Source organism: Thunnus thynnus, chromosome 16 (genome assembly GCF_963924715.1).
Source record: "Thunnus thynnus chromosome 16, fThuThy2.1, whole genome shotgun sequence".
In the NCBI taxonomy this organism is placed as follows: Eukaryota; Metazoa; Chordata; class Actinopteri; order Scombriformes; family Scombridae; genus Thunnus; species Thunnus thynnus.
The window spans coordinates 9,741,486-9,748,625 of NC_089532.1; positions in this window are offsets into that span (position 1 = coordinate 9,741,486).

A 7,140-nucleotide genomic window follows, 5' to 3' on the forward strand; every position below is an offset into this window, starting at 1 on the left:
GTGTCACTACACACATTAGTCCTGTATTCAAGTTCAAGTTTGACTCCTTAAGTAATAAAACCTATTTGTAGCAGTGTCCTGAACATTATCTTATGACTGGGAGGTCACCAGCAAGGAAATGATTGTGTCATGTTCCCTTTAGAAATTATACCAACACACCCTGTAGTAAAACAGCCAATACACAAAGGTGTAGTAGCAGTTTGGTTTAATGGTACGCAGCGATGATTGCACTGGCCACGAGCAGCAAGCTTTCCCTGAATGAATCACAGTTAAGTAAACTCGGTCCTCTCAGGTCAGCCTTAACTGTCACAACTGTTATGCAGAATATTTTATGATGCAGAAAAGCACCATTATATAATCTGTGCTGCACGTGGGGAAGCTTTAAAGTTACATGAGGTGTTCCTCAGTAGTTTACTCAAGTGTAAACTTGGGTGTTTTCACAGCAAAACTATGTATATACGGTGTTGACAGATATCAGAGACAGAATACAACATATGACATACATTAAGAGGTTGGACAAAATAATGGGACTCAAATAACCTTATAATGTAATGTAATCCCCATACAGTACCCCACATTAGCTACTGTTTTGATGTTTCATAATCTCTTGATAATTTCCTAAACTGTTTTCTAGAGAAAGCTGTTAAATTTAGTATAAATTACAGAGGAAAACAGAAATAATGTTATGACAGTACAAATGAGACAGTTGTAAATACCAACTTATTTATAAGTTTTTAAGAAACAACCTGGAAATTATATAATAGTTCCGTTATGCTGAGTTTATAAAGGAGGAATTTCCCTTAAAGAGCTGCTCTTAATGGATAGAAACACAAACAAAGGTCAATTTAAAACATAAAGTAAATAAAAATTTATGATTGGAAACTTAATACTCCATACCGGTTTCATTGTATGATGATAGCATACAACTTCTCAGAAAAAAAAAGCTAATTTTTACATTTTCAGGTGACCTGATGTGCACTGAATAAAACCTCTCTAGCTTACGGCAGCAATTAATTGTAATTAATTAACTGAAAATGTACAAATTGGACATTAAAATGCCTTGTAGCAGGAAATTAGTCATTTCTGGCAACCTTCCTATGACTTTACACTTCTATATCACTTTCTTTCTGGGAAATTAACAGAAAACTATGAAAATTTTTTTTAAAAAGTTTTACCTTTCTTATATTTAGCTTATAATACAAGTTTTTAGGCTGTCAGATAAATGGTAATTAAACTCTATTTGTGAGGCCATTGCATTAAGATGTTCTTGTTGCTTTGTCCACCCCCTTCAAGCACCTCACACATTGCAGGGAGGCTAAACTAGTAGCATACTGCAGTGAAGAACTACTTTGTTTGTGGTTGAAAGTGATACTCAAAGTCAGTATTTAGAAAGCTAAAGGAAGAATAACTGTGTCCCGGAAATGACTCGAGGGTGTCAACTAAACTGTCAGTGAGGCAACACTTGGCTGACTGTTTCACATTGAATACGCACATACAGACATTATGACTGAATGGCCTCTCCCTGCTGCAGGGTTTCACTCTTACATCACTTTTAAGAAATGTGGAAAGGTTTCACTGGTGATACCTGTACAAACCAGTAGCATCACTCGTACATGCTCTCACACCCAGATGCAGGCTGCACAGTTGCGCTCTATGTCATCATTTTAGTCACAAAATCTAAATATGAGCTAGCATTTTTTCCACATTTGGTCACTTTCAATTACACTTTGGAAACATCTTTGTACCGTTGTACTGGGCCGCACCCGGCACACTGTATGGTTGCCTGGATACCAAACAGATGTCAGCATAAAGAGTCACAGCGCCGCCGACAAATGAACACTTTATTGTTTTCAAATTAGTGGCGACAGACCCACACACACCTTGGACTGACTATGGGCTTGTTATGGAGACTGCCAAACCAAACCATCTGTTGCAGATAAAATTAGACATACAGGATTTACAGAGAATAGAGCTGTCACCACCTGAAGTTTGGTCTCTGGAATAAAAAGTCAGCAGCTTCACTGAGGTTCACTTAGTTTCTGTACTGAATGAGGAAAGATTGTTCTGTATGTACATAAATAAAGAATGCACATATGGAAATGTGACTTTGCAGCAGCGCCACCAAGATAGCTGCCAAAATCCTCCTAGCTGGCCTTCTTATCTCTTTCATCTGCCTTTCTGAAAACCTGAAACATGCTGAATTTGTTGGGTTTTCCATATTCAGAGTTAAATGGGTAACTTCTGCTGAACTGGGAAGAAAATATGAGCGTTTAACAAAGATATTAGCTGTCTTCTCCTTTTTCTCACGGGACATGTGCAAGGCCATGTTGTTACGGACAGAAAACCCAAGGACGGTTTCCAATTTATAGGTCTTGACCCCATGAGAGGCTCTTAAGTAAATCTAAGGGATCACAAGATTATTAAAGGGATAAGAAAGTTACTCAAAATTCAAGATTTTTTCTGCCGTCATCAGTGTGTTCACACAGAATGCAAAGCGAATTTTCAAGGCAGCACGATTACATACAACGTCAATGGAAAGACGTGGCGGAAGGCAGAGACTGAGCTGAAAACAAACACATTGGCAAACTCATATACAGACACAGTCAGTGGGTCCAGTTACAGCTCACATCTGTTTAGTTTGTGCATTGGTTGTTTGGGGCAAATAAACAAGGGAAGGCAAGGCAACAGTGAAACTTTGCTTTGTTTTCTGTTTGAACACATCTTAAAGCTCGGGGGATGGCATAGTCCGTCGGTTACTTTGGTCCAGACTGCAATATAAATATTTCCATGACATTCATGTTCCCCAGAGGATGAATTGTCATAACTTTGATGATCCTCTGACATTTCCTTCCTGACAATCATCAGGTCGAGCTGTCAATTTGTCCAATACTTTGGTTCATGAAACAGCTACAACCAGCCTCAGTTGTAGACTGTGTTTAGTGCTAGTGAGTAAGTGTTACAGTATGCTGACACAGTAAAATCAGATGGTGACCATGGTAAACATTACCATCTATGGCATGATAAATTTGTGAACATGTTAGCACGTCAGAAAAGGAAAATTCCCTTGGTTGTCCACACTGACAGAGGTCACAGAATAGAAATTGCTTCATCAGAGGCTCAAACTAAAAAGGTTGAGAACCACTGCCCTCTATATGTTTTAGATTTTCAGAAAAACACTGAAAGAAACCCTCAATGATGAACAAACATCTCACTCAGCAAATAAGAGATTCCTTCTCTGTATCAAAGGTGTCAGATATCTGTTCTTTATGTAATGTCTTTCATAACTGCTTTTCCAATAGGGGATATCAATTCCTCCCTGTGTCTTTTTTCCCTTTGGATCATTTCCTATTCATTGAAGGGAGCAAGACTTTGTCTCACATCATAAAACAATATTTCCACCATCACAGAGTTATTCCCTAAATAGAAATTGCATACTGGGGCTGTGAACGTTTCCATGGGCTCAACCCATGTACCAGATGTCCAAAAGCTTCAGTTAAGTGACCAAAGCTGCCATATTGGAGGGGAGGGGAGTGTAGGGGTCACTTTAATGGAACGAGGACAAGTCTCTGGGGATCTCTTGGTCACGTTCCCTGACAGACAGGTCTCGCAGGCATAAAGCAATGACTTCCCGTGTCCAAATGTGGCTTAGGGGCAAAAATGCTGAAATTCATTGCAAACTTCTGAGAGCGTTACTTCAAAGAAATACGTCAACAGCTTTGTCTGTCCATTAAGAATGGAGCTGAGGTTGAAATTAGCTTAGCTTAGCATAACGACTGGAAACAAGGGGAAACAACTGGCGTGGCTTTGTCACCAAGAAGTTACATCCCATAACTCTTTGTAAAACCACAACTTTTTGGGGATTTTTAAAATTTCTGTGTGCAAATTAAACAAACGACATATGCTTAGGTTCAATTTATGACCACCAGTTTTAATTATTGGAACTTCCTTTCTGAGAATCGATTGTTTGTCTCTCATTCTGGCATGGTTGACGGCTCTAAATATATCACCCATGAGCCTCGGCAACCATTGCTATGATGAAGAAGCAGGTCAGAGGCGCAAATCAAAACGATACCACATTTGAAATGCCCCTTTGTTGCATTTGGTAACAAAACATGGCACCATTTTCAGAATTCATCGCAAATGAACAGACAATCTGAAAATAAATTGATTTAATCCGCAGACTGTGAAACCAGTTTTCTGAACACTGTAATCTTCAGCTTCAACCAGCTGTTAGCAGCACTTTTTAAGTTCAGCAATTGGATGTATCTTGCTGTAATGCATTGTTGGATTCATAGTTAACATCTACCCTGAAGTGTTCTTCTTTGATTTTTTATTAAAAGAACCAAATATTCTCTAATGCAGTTGTTAATGATTTGGATCGATGATTGAACTGAGTGAGCTTCATATTCATTCATGCCATAGAAGGGCACCAACTATGAGTCTTGTATTTGTCTTTGGGAATAGGACTTTAACTTTGCTCCCATAAAAACTCTTCCCACTCATTGTGCTTGAGATGTACTGATAAGCATAACTTTGGGGAGAGCTTCCAGTCGTTATGCTAAGCTAAGTTATTAGCTTCCTAGCTCTCGCTTCTCACCAAACTCTCTGCAAGAAAGTGAATGAGCATTTTACCCAAAATGTCAAACTATTCCTTTAAATAAACTGTGTTGCAACACATCAAGTGTGACGGATTAAAACAACATTCAAATCTAATAAGTCCGGTGTCACTCCAACGCTGACAATGTGAAGCAGCTGTACAGAACTCTCTGTACTGGATTTCACCCATGTTGGATTAACTTCTGTCCCAGTAAGGTGGGTGACAGACTGCAACAGAATCAATGTTTTGTTTCCCAGTCAGTGAAGCAGGCTGAATGAATTACAGAGGCGTCTCCTGGTAATTAGGTTCCACATTTCTGAACACTAATTGATCTGCAGCGATTACAGGGACTAACGAATCATGAGAAATTTACACTGCTGTTATGGTTATGATTTTTCCAATTGCAAATCACTCCAGCCAAGACTCCAAATCAGCAAAACAAGTGATGTGATGAGGAGGTTGCCTGCTTAATAACCCAAATCACACATGTGGTGTCGTTAATTCCAAAGGGTGGTTTTTGCATAAGGACTCAGTCTGGTTTACCAGTACAATTATATCAGATCCTGCATATTAGTAAAAGGCGTCAAGGGCTTTACAAGCATTGTCCACTTCATCTCAGTGACAATGCCATCTGTATCTACATCCTTCCAATGTCCCTGATGGTTTTCTGAACCTTCAGATGCTGTCTCGCTGCAAAAACTCCAGCGCTCTCCTTTTTTACTTGTTTATGTGGCAGTTGTCTGCATCTAGAGTCTGTGATGTTATCAGAGAGAGAAGCAGATGTGAGAGTTTAATCACAGAACAGCCCGTCAGCCTCTCCTCTCTTCTAACATCCTCCCTGTGGCTGCGACAGCTCGGGACCTGAACTCAGCCAGATGGGCCGACATTTAGAAAGTGATGAGGATAATGTTGCAGCAATTCCACCCCCCCGACCCCCCAAAAAAGGGAGAGAAGCTGAACCCCAGAACCTCCTTGCTACCCCAACAGCCCATACTGAGACTCTTCCTCTGCCCCCAAGCTACCCCACATGAACAATCACTCAGCACAGGTGGGCCGTCTGCTGTTTCAAATTGATGAGAGCAGCAGTGGAGAGACATGAAACCATGGCGAACTGCCACTGTCCGGGCCTGCAGCCAAGACCTTCCCTCCCTCCCTCTTGTCTCCTACGCTCTGAATCCTTTGTATCCCTCTCTCCCACTGGTCCCTCAGGGCCTGCCCAGCCCACGATGAAGGGATTTTTATCATGCTTTTGGAAAAAGGAGCTCTACTTTTTGCACAGATATCGCTAACTCAAAGAGACCAGCTGCCTTTTTCAGGCTATCTCACACCTACAGTATCTGTGTCAAAGCTGTGATACAACATGGCAGGGGTAATTGGGGACTGGTGGCTGCGACGGTACGGATAAGCTCTGTTTTGGATCACCGCTTGTCGATGCCGCCAAAAGATATCGTAGATTAGTTAGCAAGGTATAGATAGACAGTCTCTTTGGTTGCAACTCCAAGACCAACAACAGAGCTGTCTCTGGTCTGTTGAAGTGGATCTGCTCAGGAAAAACAGAACAGATTAAAGCAAAAAGTGAGATTATCAAAATATTGTTGGAGCAGCATCTGGAGATTTAGTTAGTGCTGATATTGGAATGATGTTTCTGAAGCTCTGGCTCGTGTAACATCCCCGTTCTTGACCTCCCTGTCTGTTCTTTCTGCAATATCTAACGTCAGATGCACTGCCCGATCTCATTTCTGAAAATGTACTTTTGTGTGGTTACTGATGTCAGATTGGTTACATAATGTTCAGCCACACCCTTCAGACGGCAGGAAGCAGCTGTTAAACTGATCACATGGAACGGTCGGCTCCTCATCACATCATGTCTCTCCTGAGTTTTTTCCCTCTTTTGTTACCATTTCCTGTTTTTCTGTTCTTTTCTGCAGGTTTCCACAGTGCATATTTAATTCAGTGTGTATACCTACAGGACCTGTGGATCCTGTCTACGGGAAAGAGGACAATGACACGATTCCAGCTCTGTACACTAACAGCCTGCAAAGGCTGTTATTCAAAAGCATGGCCAAAGGTGAATGATGGAAAGAGTTAAAGACGTCTTGCCATCTCTGAATTAATATGGAAATTTTAGTAGCCTCTGTTTCCATGTTTTTTAAAAAGGAAACTTGGCTGTCCATTCACCTTTTAGTATTTGTTTTCTGTTCAGCCAATTGGAAAACTGAGAGGTACTAAAAAAGGGGAAAGACAGGACAGAAAGTTCTGGCGGGAATAAAATCAGGGCTGTAGGTAAGCTGCTGTGCTCAGATCCGTTAGTGTGTCATATCAAATGTTAAATGAAAAGAAAGGGGTTGAGTAACAGGAAAGAAATACCTTTGAGACAAGTGAAATGTTTCGGCTTTTTGGTCTTAATCACTGTCTGCAGGGTCAGAAGTCCATTTACGTCTTAAGTATAATGGGGGTTTATAAGAATCATAGTCACTGTAAAGCTGTTCAGCACCATGAAACCAGATTCTCATCAAGTGAGCTAACATCATCGAAAAAGTTGC